Source organism: Castor canadensis, chromosome 4 (assembly GCF_047511655.1).
Source record: "Castor canadensis chromosome 4, mCasCan1.hap1v2, whole genome shotgun sequence".
In the NCBI taxonomy this organism is placed as follows: Eukaryota; Metazoa; Chordata; class Mammalia; order Rodentia; family Castoridae; genus Castor; species Castor canadensis.
The window spans coordinates 130,274,003-130,290,370 of record NC_133389.1 but is presented as its reverse complement, the minus strand read 5'-3'; the positions used below and the strand labels follow the sequence as shown (position 1 = coordinate 130,290,370).

The window sequence follows — 16,368 nt, the reverse complement described above, 5'->3', positions numbered from 1 at the left end:
TTTCCTTTTCCCACCTCTTGAATTTAGGGAGGGTTTTGACTTTAAATAGTGTTTAATACTCAAGTTGTGTTTTTTTCCACCAAGGGAAGTTATTGAACCTTCACTGGGAGATCGACTGTGGGGGAAGTAGCCGCCTCAGCACAGTGCCTTTAAAGGGTATCTCCTGCTCCCCTGCCACAGCAAGCCGCCTGGCCCTGCTTAGGAAATATGTGGTGAGCCTTGTGCTCAAGCACCCGGTGCTCTTTATGAACTGTGTCTTAATCAAATGCCACATCAGGAAAAGGATGGTGGTACTTTGTCACTCTTGGATATTGAAGATTCTGAGGGGGGTGGTGTGCGGGGACCAGATCTGCAAGGCCAGGCTGGCCTTTCCTATTGCTAAGCTAAGCAACTATGGATTGAGGGCCCTTCAAGGACCTGCCTAACCCAAATACATCCTGTCATGACCCCGACCTCCCCTCTGGTCACCTTATACAGCCACCATTTGTCACTTCTTTCTATTTGAAAACAAAGCACGGTTGCAGTCTCCAGAAGGTCATTGTGGACATTGCTTTCCCTCGGAGGAAGAAAGGACCTGTAAGACTTTCTCCCACCTTTTCTTCCCCCTGCATTAACACAGCTGAGTTCATTATATTTACTAAGTGTCACACTTAGAAGCTCAGGGAACCAGGGCCAAAAGAGGCAGTGAAATAAGGGGCAGTGATAATTGTGGAAGGTCCAGTAGAGAACCACACTGTGGCTCAGTGAGAGAGTCCTGGCTCATGAACTGAGAAGGGAACTAGAGAAGCCAAAGGTGCAGAACCTTCCAGAACACGAAGGCATCTGGGATTGCATCACTCTACCTTCTTTCTGGTTTCCCTCTAATTCAAACCATCTGAAGTTATAGATGTGGAACCAGGAAATAAAGGGCAGGAATCCCCCTCCCCTCAGGGATGGTTTAGCCGTCACAATGGTTCCCTCTGCTGATTACTTAATGTGCATAGAAGCTACAACCTCCTGACTGCTTCCCTTGTCCTCACTGCAGATGTGCACTTTGGCTATAATTGTATAGCCATGGTTAACTCTCCCCATCCACATCCCCACCTGCTGTCCATCCATTCTATTTCAGAACATCCCTCATACTCCCATCCTGCTCACAGCCCTCATCAGTTCTGTTTGTTGATTTCTGATCACTCTTTGCCCTTTCCTGTCCTCATCTGCATCCTTCTCCCCATCTCTGCATTCTTAAAAGTCCTGACACTCCACCTGACCCTGCTCAATTGCTCCCCTTGTCCTAAAGTCCTTTCAGCTGTCCTGCAGGCAAAAGGCATTCCTCACCATTCTTTTCCTCATACTTCTTGGTGTCTACCTTGCAATACAAATCTTGGTGCACCTCCCTAATCAAATAATTAAACTAGAAGCATTTTTAGGAGAATTCTTGCCTTACTCATCTTTATAACCTTTCTATCACTCACAGACATGCCTTGTACCTGGGTTCTGGAGAAATTTGTACCTTGTGACCAAATTCATTGAACTGTTTGCCATTTTTATGGCAGAAGGAATTATAGTGCATGGGAAGAATTTTGAAGCAGGGACCTATGGCAAGAAGAATATCTGAAAACTATCTCAGTTTTTGCTTTATGTTTCTTTAAGTCCCTTGTTTGTGTTCTTGATTGTGAATTTCCTGGGTTCCCTATATAGCCTAAACCATATGAAAGTAAAGGGATTTATTTTCCTTGTATGGAAGAAGCTGTGGCTATATCCCTCTGGAGTGCTCTATAATGGCATTGTTTCTCTTCCCTGCTGTGGGAAGAAGCTTCTTGCCATTAGTTTTTTAGTTGATTTGGCCATTTCTTTACTATTAAATAAGATTCTTCATTCATATGTTCTGCTATTACCATCCTGCTGACTAAACATTTTTAAAACTTATTATTTTCTTGTTCCTCAAAATGCCTAATATTTTTATTTGTACTTATTATTTTATATTGTCCTATATTCTGTCACTCCTAGCTGTTTTTGGAATCATATTTTGGTTTGGTAGTTCTTCATGGGTTTTTTTCTCAGTTGGAAATGGATCTACCTGAAATCTTTAAAATGTTTGTGAATCATGATTCTTTTGGTCCCAAGGCATCATATGAAATGGCAAGTGAGTGGAGATTGTGTGACCTAAGGGTGGCCCCATTCTGCAGCCCCTCTAAGGCCAAAGTCACAGTACAACAAGGTGAGCAAACGGGTAAATGGGAAGCTCAGCTACCAGACCTCTTAGTACATTTAAAAATCTGTGGGCTTCCAGTTTCCTCATCTGCAAAACAAACCCATTTTCAGCTATAAAATGCTATGGTTTTATGAGCCTATAAAATTTATCTCTAGGAGGAAAGGGAGAAATAAAACACAAAACAACATAAATGTTGACAAAACATCTTGGGGTGCTTATGATTTTTGAATACTCAAAGGTTTGAATTGAAGCTCTGTTTAAGAATTTGAGTATTTGGTGGAAAACTTGACTCAGCTTGATTTCATTACATTTTATAGGGAATTTTCAAAGCCCGTCATGATAATATTATATGTAAGTGGTAATAAAATACAGTAATATTCATGAAGGAGAAAGTGATTATTTTAGGTTAAGACAAGAGCCTTAATCTCACTGGTATAAAACCTATACCCTACTGCTATCTATAAAAATGTTTAAGTAGTAAAGTTGTCATAAATACTAAAAAATAGTAGTATATATAGAAAGATCTTCACGTCGTTACCTAATGGCAGCCTCTGAACCTTTCCATAAGGCCAAGGTTAGCATTATCTGCATTTTACATACAAGGCAACTTAAAATCAAAGAACTAGCAAGAAAGTGGTCATGGTGGCACATATCTATGATCCCTCAGCCTTGGGAGGCTGAGACAGAAGGATCACAGATTAGGGTCAGCCTGGAATACCTAGTGAGTTTGAAGCCAATCTGAGTTACATACAAGACCCAGCCCCCAAAAGCAAAAAGAACCAGTAAGAAAAAATGGACTTACCTGCTTTGATTTTTTTTTCTCTCCAGTATTTTATTTTGATCTTGAAAATAATACTGCTCTTCAAGTGGCTGAGTAGGAAGATGGAAATAGTGCCATGGAATTTTGTCCTGAAGTAATTTCTTTTGATTCAGCTATTATTTTTGGAACCTCAGTGCCATTTTGACAGTTTTGGAGCCAAATAAGTGTGAATGGCAAAGATATCTAAGAGAATTTTTATCTGAACTTAACATAGACATTTAAAAAGACTATTCATGATACGTAATGCTGTTTGATTAGAAACTTTTCCTTGGATCATTGTTGTGCCATCCACGTGGCTTCTTGCCCTGTGGTTTCAGACTGTTTAGAAACCTAAGGAAGTTGGAAGCGGTAAATGTTATGGAGACATTGCATCATTCTTAGCAAGAGGGTGCACAATCCATTATTCTGACATCTCGCCTAGCTTCTGTAGTCTTATTGGCTATCTAGCTCTATAGGAATCTCTTGACATCTGGAAAACTCAAAAGAAAAAGAACAGTCCCACTTTATTATCCTGTATTCTCCAGGCCTGCCAAATGCCTTGTAAGAAAGATAACAAGAATATGAGATTGTGAACATCAGTGAATGATAAAGCACATGTCAGGAGATAAAGTCTTATGCTTAAGACATGAGAACTTATGAACTATGACTATTTAAAGGGCGAAATGAAGTGAGAAAGAGGTTTATATTTGTGTAATATTTCCTGTAGTGATATATACTAGAGATATCACAGCTAGTACTCTGTTTATCTGAAATGCAGTGGTTTCAACATAAAGTAAATTTAAAATAACAAAGAAAAACCTTTTGAGTTGTTATTCTGAATTAACTCCTGATACTGTCTCAATTTGTACATGTGCATGTGTGAGTATGTGTGCAGACTTGCTTCAATTACATTTGGAATTTCAACTCTGGTTTTAGGAAAGGATGTCCTGGTAATTCATTGTCTCCAAGGAGATAAGCAAATGGAAAATCTGTGAGAAAACAAGATCTGAGATGAAACACTTTGGCCACTGGGTGCCATCCTTGCTCCACAAAAGAATTTCCTGAGCTGTTTTTTTTTTTTTTTAGAAAAATGGTTAAAACCCAAAAATAGTAATTTAAAAGTAATTTTGAGATATAATAATGTTTGTGTGTCTGCATGACCTGGAATATATTAGTGCTACAGGCAGTTGATTCATTTGCCCAACTGTGAAGTGGAGGGCCAGAGGAACTCTCTCGCCTTTGGTTCAGCCTTATGAACAAAGCCAGGGCAAGGCCCTTGTGCTTGCTGTATGCCAGCCTGGCAGCCTGTGGTGGCAGGGAAGGTAGTGGAATAGGCTGGGAATTGAAGAGGTGGTGCTTTAGGCATCTGAAGGTCAGCAGGTCAGATGCTCCATTAATTATCTTTATTGTAATTACAGCATGCATGCAACACAGCTGTCTGTGTGTCTGTTCCCTAACCCTTCGAAAGTATTCCTTTCATAACCAGCGCTGGTGGACCTGTTAAGTCCCCATTTCCTCTTTTTCTGGAATGTTTCACGTTGGTAGAATGGTAACTCTGTTTGGAATGTTCTTTGTTTCCTAGAACTAACTCATGGAGTTTACAAAAACACCATCTTAGTCAGGCATCAGAACATGCAGGGTCAATGATACAGTATCTGTGCTATCTTTGAATTTGAGGCTTATATGCACAAAACCAAGAAATTCTCAGCATTATGAACAAGAATATCCATAGACAACATTCTAAAACCATCATGTAATCCAGGCTGATGTTTCTATCAAGAGCCTTAACTGGTATGGAAACAGCCAAGATGCCCCACCACTGACGAATGGATTAAGAAAATGTGGTATCTATACACAATGGAATTCTATGCAGCCATGAAGAAGAATGAAATGTTATCATTCACTGGTAAATGGATGGAATTGGAGAACATCATTCTGAGTGAGGTTAGCCTGGCCCAAAAGACCAAAAAATCATATGTTCTCCCTCATATGTGGACATTAGATCAAGGGCAAACACAACAAGGGGATTGGACTATGAGCACATGATAAAAGCGAGAGCACACAAGGAAGGGGTGAGGATAGGTAAGACACCTAAAAACTAGCTAGCATTTGTTGCCCTTAACGCAGAGAAACTAAAGCAGATACCTTAAAGCAACTGAGGCCAATAAGAAAAGGGGAACAGGTACTAGAGAAAAGGTTAGATCAAAAAGAATTAACCTAGAAGGTAACACCCACACACAGGAAATCAATGTGAGTCAATGCCCTGTATTGCTATCCTTATCTCAACCAGCAAAAACCCTTGTCCCTTCCTGTTGTTGCTTATACTCTCTCTACAACAAAATTAGAAATAAGGGCAAAATAGTTTCTGCTGGGTATTGAGGCCGGGAGTGGGGGGGAGAAGGAGGCGGCGGAGTGGGTGGTAAGGGAGGGGGTGGGGGCAGGGGGGAGAAATGAACCGAGTCTTGTATGCACATATGAATAATAATAAAAAAATCAGAAAAAAAAAGAGCCTTAACTGGTTGGAACTAAAAGGAGTTAGATAGTGAAGAATTAAGAATTTTAATAAAAATTGAAAATCTATTACAGTCTCACTATAACAGAAAATTCTACAAGCCTACTTACAAGACCTCAATACAGAAGAGCTATAAGATCATAACAGATTTTACCTTATAAACTTAAGTGGGGATTGCAGCATCTGGTGTTATGGTTGGCCCTGGAAGCCTTCCCAGAATGGCATCACAGGTCTCCCAAAGGCTCAGTGTAATCAAGTTCACACCCTGTAGAAAGAGACAGTGTGAGAGAGTTGATGAGAACTTACAAAGGCAGACTTTTCTCAACCTATCCAGGGATAAAAGGCTTAGATTCTACTCTGAGATTAAGCATCTGCAGGTGGTTGGACTTTAAAATGCATTTTCTGGGCTTACTGTAGGATAACATAGACCAATCATCACATGCTTTCAAATATTGCTATTTACAAAGAGTAGTGCCATGATTCAGAGTGCTTTCATAGCTCTCGTTCTGTTGAACGTTGACAGCAAGCCTCCGAAGCAGGCACCGGTGGCTGTATCTGGCTTATGTATCAGGCAGCTAAGGGAGAGACCATACTGCCAATTTGGAGGTCCTTTCCCTGGACGCTCCTCCCCGGCATATTCTCAGTCTGCTCAGTGTGACAGTCACCTGGAAAATAAAAACATTTAATGAACATTTCATCACCTACTGGGCCTGTCTAGTGTGCATAAGTATTAACTCATTTAATCTTCACAAAAATTCTACTATTATTTTTCTTACTTACTGAGGCAGAAAGAATGTACACATTTAAAATTTGAGATATGGGTAAGCACACTGAATGTGTAATGTTCCCTTTTGAAATGACATGAAATTCTTTGTGTTAGAATCTTCTGGCCTTGGATTGGCCCTGTCCTTATAGTCTGATTATGTGCTCAATTGTAATCTTGGTGTCATTCCTTGACAGAGGAGTTCAGATTTCAACAGACTCCACTAAGAGTATGTGTTACTTGTTTTTGAGTCTCCATAGTTGGTAACGTCCAGTCCCACCATTTCAGCAGTGTGCCTCTTCAGCCTCTAGCATTCTGTGAGGTCAATTTTGAGGGATAAGTTTATGGAATCTAATCATAGATTTCCCTCCAAATCATAAATCCCAAACAATTCTTTTGTTGACTGATCCCATTCCTCTTACTACTGGGTTCATTTCTTAAAGAATATTATAATTTACCTCCAGCCTTTGTGGCACAAAGAAGTTCTATGAAAACCCAGCTTTGTGTGATTTCTGTAGTAGCAGGTGGCTATCCTCACCAATAGGCTCAAGTTTGTCAAACAACTCTGTGAAACACTGACACAGCTTTTGAGGAAGAACATTTTGTACTCTTCTCTTCCCCTCCAAAAGAAAAGACTCCGAATCCAGAAAGGAAGGAGAAACAGGACTGGGGGTGGCTTTCTATGACTTCATTGCTTCAGTATGAAAAATTCATGGTAATTGACCTCCCTTTAAAGCCATGGAGAAATTTATATTTCTGCCTGAGATTCCTTTCAACGCAGCAGTGACCCCATTGAAACTGCTTTGCTCTGGGTCTCTGAGAAGCTGTGTTCAAGAGCTGGTCATTTGCACAAGCCAAGAGACTGTGCAGCCTAATGTTGGGACTGTCCTTGTCTTTCCTGGACTGTAACTGAGATTGTCTTCCACAGGAGATTGTTCTCTCACTGTATGGTAAATTTGTTCATGAGAAGGCAGGGTGGAATAGGGCACAAGGGGCCAGATGTAAAATCTCCTTCTTCTGTACAGTATCCATAAATCCTAAATCTTCTAAGGAAGGATTACAAATGAGAGGACAGTGCATACCCAGAGGAAAAAACTGCCCCATGGAATGTGCTCCTGTAAAGCCAGTTGCTGGCCTCAGAACCATCTGATCCCTCCCAGGGCTCTCTGCTGTTACTGCACCAAGTACCCATGCAGCACCTTGGACCAAAGGTGCAAAACCTCACATTGCAGGCTGGCTTTCTTTACAAAGGAGTAAACTTGGCCTCTGTCATAGGCTAGGTTTCTCATCTTTCAGCAATCCCCTATAGAAAGGAATGATTTTCAAGTTTCAGTTTAGAAAATCTCAAGGATATTTTCTGATTGGTCCAGCTTGGTTCACATGTCTATCCCTGGACCAATAAACTGTGAGGAGGGGTTTGCTCACAGAAGAATGTCAATTTCCAGGTGGAAACAGGTGTTTAGTGTGGAAGAAGGATCAATTCACCTAGAAAGGATAGGGGTGCCAAGCAGAGAGTCATTACTGTCCTTCCTAGGTGAGGTATGGAAGCACATAATTTTCAAATAATGAGTTTCAGTCCCCATCAGATCTCCTTATGGCCAGAAGACATTTCCTGGGGCATAAAGATGCTCACAAGGGCTTCTTCAAAACATGTAAATTCTGAATGACACCAAGTGATCTATCTGCTGAAGTAGTTTTCCAAGCAGTGGTGGATAGATCATATTATTGAGTAGAATGTTCTATTATGTCCTTAAGGCATTTCTACTTTCACAGATAATCTCACAGATAGATACTATAATATGGCTGTCACCCAAATATTAAAGGGTAGATAAATATAACTTCCATAGATGTGCAATTAAACTGGCCTATGAACTCCTCATTGATAACTACCTCACTGGGTCATACCAGACCAGCATCTTTCTATTGTGCTTGAGTACTGGAATCTCTCATATACAGACATAACTTTTATAGTTCACCTGGAACCAGTAACCTACAGCATCTTTCTGGGTAGTCATTTCTTCATGAATTAATTGGGATCTACTAGAAAATTAAGCAGATCAAATTAACCAAACATCCCTACATTGAATGTTTGAAAGTCACAGTAAAATAGCTCAATTTCTAATCTACTTCCTGGCCTCATTAGAATTCAATTAGTAGAAGGACATTCTTTCCTAGAGGCTCTTTGGCAGATTTGTGTGTGAACAGTTAACCTGGTGTTAGCAAAGGCAGTTACTTGTATCCAAACAGTTCTCTCTGACTGCAAAGATGAATCCCAAAGATGTTTAGATAGGACTGTTCTTATCCTCCCACCAGGATGCAAACATTTTAGGTAGACAGAATGAGATAAACTGCAGCCAGGGCTGCCCCTGATACTGACCACATCCTGTGGCTGCCAGAGTTTTGAACTTGAAGGTCAGAGGAGAAAGGTGAAGGAGGGGATGCTGGAAACAGGGAGATGAAGAAAAAAATTAAAAGTCGTCCTTGACATTGAAATTTATTTCCTAAATAAACAGGTTTGGACTGCAAAATGTATAAACGTGTTCTACATAAGGTGTGTAGAATTACTCATGTATTTCTTAAACAGGAACAATTTCTCATCAGACCATGAAAAACAGGGTATTTGAGAGTAAGACAACCTTGAGTTGAGTTTTATGTGTGTATGTCTGTGTGTGTGTTTTCTTTTTTTTTCCTTTTCTCTGCAGTATTTCCTTAACTGTTCTTTAGATGCCTGAATGTAGACTCGGAGAGATTTATTTTTCTTCTAACAGAGTATGTTAACAGTTGTCACTCAGCCTTGAAATAGTTTTCCTCTCCAGTGGAACATCAGGCCCGTAATATATTTGCGTAGCTATTACCACCTGTCACTTTTCTGCCAGCCTTAATGCGTCAGCATCGCACAGGAAGCCCATCCAGCCAATGACAGACTTTGAAGTTGCTGCATTTTATGGGCCTTGTTTTCAAAATATTCGCAGTCACCCAGCAACAGGAAAAAGTATTTCATTGGTTCTGTGGCTGTCAGCTGGCGAGGAGGATGATCCAGATGGGCCTCAGATGTGAAGACCAAAATGAGGCATGGGGTGTGGGGAAGGTATTTGGGCACAGGATTCTTTCAGTGGCAAATGCAGTATTTTATAAATATTGTATGAAGCATCATGTTTTCATCCTCCAATAAAAATCAAATATAAAAGAATGACACCGTATCAGAGCAGGTCGATTTAATCTGCAGCATCACAAGGTGCATAAAAGATAGATGCTGGTGCCTGACCTTACCTGGCTGATGAAATGAAGTGCTGGTGAATGTGGGGCCTCAGTGGGAAATGAATTAGGGCTTGTTGGTTTAGACACAATGAAGCCTTTCTCTGCTAGAGGAAGGAGACATTTACAGTGGGTTTTATCAGTTATTATCAATACTTGATCTTGTGAATTACGTTGCCCTTAAAAAGTTCTTCATTCTGCTTAACACTTGAGGCTGATCTTTTCCCCAGAGGAAATCAGAGGAAATAGTCAAGGAGTAAGTCAAGGTTACCTGGGCTTTGGGCAGCCTCTAGTGTCACTCAGCCTACTCTAACTTTTTCTTCATGAGGAGAAAAATAGTTTCCCTTTCTTTTTTTGCTTTTTTTTTTCATTTCTCTGCTGTTACTACAGCAGAGGAAAATTAATATTGACTAGATGCACATGTGAATCAAAGCAATTAGGGAACTCTCTATAAAACAACAAATCGTGGGGAAAAAAACAAGGAAAAATAAATTTTAGTTCAACTCCAAATGCCTCAATGCCAGGATCCATACATATCTTGTCACTGGTCAAGATGAGTATAATGCAGAAAGCAGTGAGCCAGATTGGAAATTAACTATAATTAATAGTAGTTATAATTAGTAGTAGGCAACATACTAAGTGTAGATCCAATACTATTCTTTGTACCCCTAATGGGTATATATAGTCTAATTTACCTTAGCTAGATTCTAAGCTACTTGCAAACTGCTGTATCTTCAATGCCTAACAAAAATGCCTGGCACATTGTAGGCGCTCAGTAAAATATTTCTTGAATGAATAAACTGATAAGTTGATGACTGAATTAATTATTTGACAAATGACACATAACTTGAATCTGCCTGATCTTCACAGGTGACAGACCTTGGAAACTTGTAAGACATTTCAATCTTCTTTCACATATTTGACTGTATGCTTCCACTAGAAACTAAATTCAGGAGACATGAGCTATAATCTTTATCCTTTGCAACTCTATGAAATAAATATTATGATTACTTCATTTTATGGATGTGGAGACTGAGACATAAAGCAGTGAAGTGAGCTACTTAAAGTCATTGGGTTAGTAGGTCACAGTGAAAGCTTAGGCCCAGGTCTAATCCACACCTTTTGTTACCCTTACAGGAGTCTTCCTCACCCCATGTATTTAAGTACTGAAATATGAACCCAGGGAGCGGATTAGCCCTTCTTTTGTCTCTTAACCCAAAGTAGGACACAGAGTAGAAGCTCAGATATGATTTTCCTTGTTAAATTCTGATGCTGTTTTGGAGATGATTGAAAAAATAATGTGAGAGTTGAGATGCATTGCAGGTAGAATAAAAACCAAATTTCTGAGTTCTGAACAGGTCACTGAGCTTGGACTGGAGTCTAGCATCCTGTTCTTGAGGTGGGCTCTGCAGAAGTGGAGAGTGGCTCATCCATCCAGTCAGCTGTCACATTCACCAGACATGGGCTCAAGTCCCAGGTTGGCCTCACACACACTATATTACTGCAGCCACACCTCAACCCTTTTGAGCCTCCATAGTCATAAAAGTAGGATAATATGAGTCATCCCAAGGAGGTGTGTGAGGATTAAATTGGATAACAATATGGAAAGAACCTGAATTTATCCTAATCTATTATAGATGCTCAGTAAATATTAAATGCCTTTTCTCAGTCTCCTACACCCTAAATGAAAAAGATGAAAATGTCATCTGCTCAACAGAATATAAAATGAGTCTATAAAAAGTATCCAGTTTTTCTTTCTGGTCTTGCTTGATCAATAAATGTTGGTTCCTTATTTAAGGAAGAAGAAAAATGTGTTTTCTAGTTCAGTTAACCCTAGCAAAGCTCAGATGCAGGGAACAAATTCAGAGGTAGAAATCTCTATTAGACAAAGCTTTCCAAGGTCCAGCTCCCAGGCTTCTGCGCTGGCTTCCATTTCCCAGGGAAATGATATGAATGATGAACATCTCAGAGGCTTCCAGAACTATTGATTCAATGGGAGACTGGCTGTCATGTATCACAGAGAAAATCTTGGAAGGGTTACCTACAGCAGAAGTTTTTGTAAGGAAGAAATATTCCTCACTTACATATAATCAATAAACTATCAGATATGGGTCTTCAGGGAAAATTCTGGGTGGAGCAAGCTGCTTGCTCCTTCCCAATCAAAATGACAGCAATTAAGGAGAAGGAAGTACAGTAGGGAGAGAACCTATGAAAATAGCAAGTCAACCTATCAACTAAAGTCAGTTGGCAGAACCAGGTCTGACCCCAGAGAAAACTTCTTTCTCTGACACAGCAGAGCTTCAGAGGAATTTTCTTCTTTTTCATCTGGCTCCATAGACTAGAAAGTACAAAATTAGGATGCACCCTTAGTAGGTATAGGTTTGGAGCCAGTGCTGACCTGATATCTCAGCCTTGGCTGGACATTTAACTTGTGTAGGGAAGGGATCCTTCAAAAGCAATGCCAATACCTGGGCATCAAAAAAAGTGAGGCAGGTAGCTGGCATTGGTATATTTTTGAAAGCTCCCAGGTAATATTACTATGGAGCTAGGAATAAGAAGTATGGGTCTAGCTAATGTTTCCCAAACTGGTGTCTTACAGAACACTATTCCACAGAATGTTGATAGAAGTGCCACATACCCACAAAAAGTATCCTGGTATTTGATAAAATAAAAATGTTTTAAATAGGGGCTGGAAGTGTGGCTCAAGTGGTAGAGTGCTTGCCTACCCAGCATGAAGCCCTGAGTTCAAGCCCAATACTACCAAAAAAAAAATGTTTTAAATACTAGATTAAATAGAGCAAAACAATTTTATTAGCATGTATTAATTACACAAAATAATGTGTTTCCTTTTGACACATTCATACAGGTATATAATGTACTTTGATCATATTCACCTCCCCCTTCCCCACTCTCCCGCTGGTCCCCTTCCTCTTCCCAAATAGTCTCCCTTCTATTTTCATGTTCTTTTTTCTGTACAGTTTCTGAGACCTTATACCCTCATGGGCATTATGACTCAAATGGGAGAATATCAAATTTCCCAGTATTATCATTTGGATATAAAATGTCCCTCAAAGGCCATGTGCTAAAAGCTTGGTTGTTGGCTGATGGGTTTTGGGGAAGTGATTGGGTCACAAGGATCTAACTACATCAGTGGATTAATCCACTGATAGATTCATAATTGAATGGACTATTGGGAAATGGTGAAAACTGCAGGAGGTGGGGCCTAGTTGGAGGAAGTAGGTTACTGGGTACATGCCCTTGAAGGGTACATCTTGTCCCTAGTACCTCTCACCCTTTACCTCTCCCCCTCTGTCTCCCTCTCTATCTCCCCCTCCCTCTATCTTGTGGTCACCACAAGGTGAGCATCTTCCTTCTACCATGTCCTTCTGCCATGATGTACTGTCTCCCCCTGTCCCCAAAATAATGAAGCTAGTCAATTATGCATTGAAACCATGAGCCAAAATCTTTCCTGATTTTCTCTGGGATTTTTTTCACAGTGATTGAAAGTGACTAACACACCCAGCCATTTTTGACCAACCTTTTTCAAAGCCCATCTGCTAACAGTTTTCATAACTGTGCCAGGGAACATAAGTCTGGGCACCTACTCACCTAGGACAAGGTTCATATGTTTTCAAGGAAAAGGCACAGAGAGTCCTGATTATAGGCAAATGCTTTGCTGGTGGCCATGTTCTATTATCAGAAATAGACAGGACAGCTACATCTGAGCACTGATACCATTTTGAGAAAGAGCCTTTAATTATTATCCTCATCATTAAATAATAGTTGCAATAAAATCTTGTCTCAGGAATTTCCAAAGAGCAAGTCACTTTAATTACAGTAATGCATATTTCAGAGCTGCTCCATTTTTATTGTCAGTATTTCTGCTACGAAAAGAAAATGTGTTACTGTTTTGTGTTGTAAATTGTCTCAGAAAAGAGCTCCTAAAGATTCATACTGCCTTAGAATACCCGGAGACACTCAGAACAGGCCTTTACCTCCAACCAGGGAGCTCTGGAGGAGATGGAAATAAAACCAAGCTGACAATGATACTGAGCTTGAGTATGTGCAGGAATTAATGATGTACTAACTATCTAACTGCCTAAAATAAAATCGGGTAGTCAGTGATTTGTATTTTACTGAGCAGAGGTGGCAAGGTTTCTTATGTGCAGCTGAGATTATGGACTGTTATAAATGAGACCAGATCTGGGGGGGGGGCTCCAAGCCTGCATCTTCACTTCAGCTTCCAACATTTCCCAAACATCTCTCACTTATTCCCTTTTCCAATGACCTTGTTTTTCACTCATAGTTGTTATTCATAAGCAGCTTCTAAGTCACAGTAAACTATGCTCCCTGCCGATAGCCAAGGACCTCAGAAGTTATTCAAGTTTAGATAATAATAACAACTCTGATTGTTACCATCTACTGAGCACTTCACAGGTGTTATCTTAATTTAACAACAAAACAACTCTCAGAGATCAGTGGTTCTGGCCTGATGGGGAGCTATATACAGTGCAGAGAAATAAAGTAATTTGTGCAAGTGAGCATCAAAGCTGGGGTTGAAATTGCTATCTGTAAGTGCTCTTTGAAGTGTGCCTGGCTGTTAAATGTATGGTGTAACTTGTTCCACCAATTAAGAGAAATGACAAAGTTGAGGTACATGTTGATAACTTCATCCATAATCTATTTTGGTATATTTTAGTCTTCCATCTGGAAACATTTTTCAGTTCTTTAAAGAATATTAGGCTTCATATAGTCATGATCCTTACTAACAAGATTGATTTATGGAACTTAAAATAGCAGATTAGAGAATATGCATATATTTATTTCCATTTTTATAGATAACAGATACACACATACCAGTTTCTGTATTGTGCAGAATATCCTTTGACATCTTTGTCATGGGGAGATGACTCTCTGGATCCATCCCTGTGTCACATTAATTCCTAGTTGTTTGGGGAGTTGGGGTGTAGGATTTGCCTGATCTAACCACATTCCTTTTATCTTACTGTTTGTGACACATTTATTAATGAGACAGTTGGCTGGACCACTGTCTGTAGCCATGGAAAATAACAAAACTAACTGACTTCTTAATTCCACAACCACCACCCAGAAAGGGAAAAACAGTTTTTGGCAAATGCAATCTCACTGAAATATGAATCTAATGTTTCATGGCCTCTGGAAAAGAAGTATAGAAAAAGCAAGAACAAAAAAAGAAAAGAAAGGTAGTTAAAAGATGAATTGCTACATCTCCCACAAAAATAGTGGTAGATGTACAGTAAAATATAAACTGTCTGATGGGAAAACTGGCCTGTCCATGTCATAGCTTATGTTGTATTTGACTCAAAGAAATAACATTGGGCATTTATTCACATTATTTTCCAGTACTTAATTCTAAAGCAGAGAGTTTCCAGTTCTGGCCAAAAGCCATTTTGGTATTTTATTTTCCTTCCCCAGATAACAGCTTCCAATGCTGAAGAATAATTTTATCAATATAAATAATCTTCCTGCAGGTGTTTTATATCATATTCAATGACAAACTGAATCGTAACATTTTTACTTTGACAGCCCATGAAATCCATGATCTATTTTCATAGATCTTTCATTCAGAAAAAGATTTGATTTTTAAGGATTTGTAGTCTGATCAGAAATATTTGAATAAAAGATTTGCAGCTTTTAAAATCAATATGAGGATTTACTGGTAAAAACCTAGTGGGTAAAATGTTATTGTAATCATTTATCCTTTGTGACCTTTTAAAGAATAAAAACATAACTGCTGTCTTATGCCCATAGTTTATATCCAGAACACTAGATAAGAGACAGAAGCTTTTTTTCATTCACCCTGCAGTTCATGACTCTTCCAAGAATTGTCCATATACTGTTGCTGGAAGAAGAGGCACTGTGTAATCTCAGTATTTAATAAGATGAGACTAGATAAGATGGAAAAGAGGCTTTGCTCACCTGGTGTGCCTTTACAAGAGTAATTGGACTGGAGAGAAGTATGACTTGATTCATTTTCAGAGCATGAATTTACAATCTGTCTACTCTCTTTTTCAGATGTGTTAATGTGCATTTATTCTTATGGGTCCATAAAATGGACTTTGTCTAAAATTTCCATTTAATCAAGTCATCATCAAAAGGAAAAAATACTTTCTCTTAGTGGGAATTCCAATTTTAAAACTATTCTTTCTTGATAAATTACATTATTTATCATTTATTAAATTTATTAAACGTATTTCCTTGTGCCAGATCTTTTTTGTTATAGAAGTATAAACGTGATTAGTATGTTAAACACATCATCTGAAATACCTCCCATCCCAGACAAAAGCTACAGATTGCTACCAATTAGAGTCACATCTGAGAGATGTGGTAAATTCTGCCTTAGACTAGAAGGTGGACTTGGCAGGGGTGGGAAGGTCTGCACTAGGAATCAATAGATTCTAATCCCGTGCTGCTACCAGCAGGCACTCATACCCTGAGTAATTTATTCAGCCTTTCTGGCATTAGACAAGCAGGGAGTTTTTGGTGATACTCAAAGGCCCACACCTGTTCTCTTGTTGGTTCCTAATGTGCTGAGCTGAGAATGAAAGCAATCCTCTCCTGAAATTCCTGGATGATGCGGACAATATAATGAGGAGACCACAAGTTGCCCAAGAACCGAAGACTCACAGTGGAACTTTCAGAGTGGGAAGGAACCTGAGTGGGGTGGAGTTGGAATAGGAAATAAGAAAGGTGATTGGTTGGTTCCAGCATCCCTGAAGATTTCAACTGGTCCAAGAGAGCTGTTTGGAATAATGTCCTAGAACACTTCAGAATGGACTTCTATGCTTTCCTTCATGTGTAGAAGA

The 16,368-nt window shown here is 39.5% G+C and overlaps 1 protein-coding gene across 1 annotated transcript in view; it reads left to right on the top strand.

Annotated features, from left to right (window-relative positions):
* Positions 1 to 16,368, top strand: part of Pde11a (phosphodiesterase 11A) — a 376,507-nt gene that overhangs the window by 246,139 nt on the left and 114,000 nt on the right. The gene's annotated exons all lie outside the window — the stretch shown is intronic.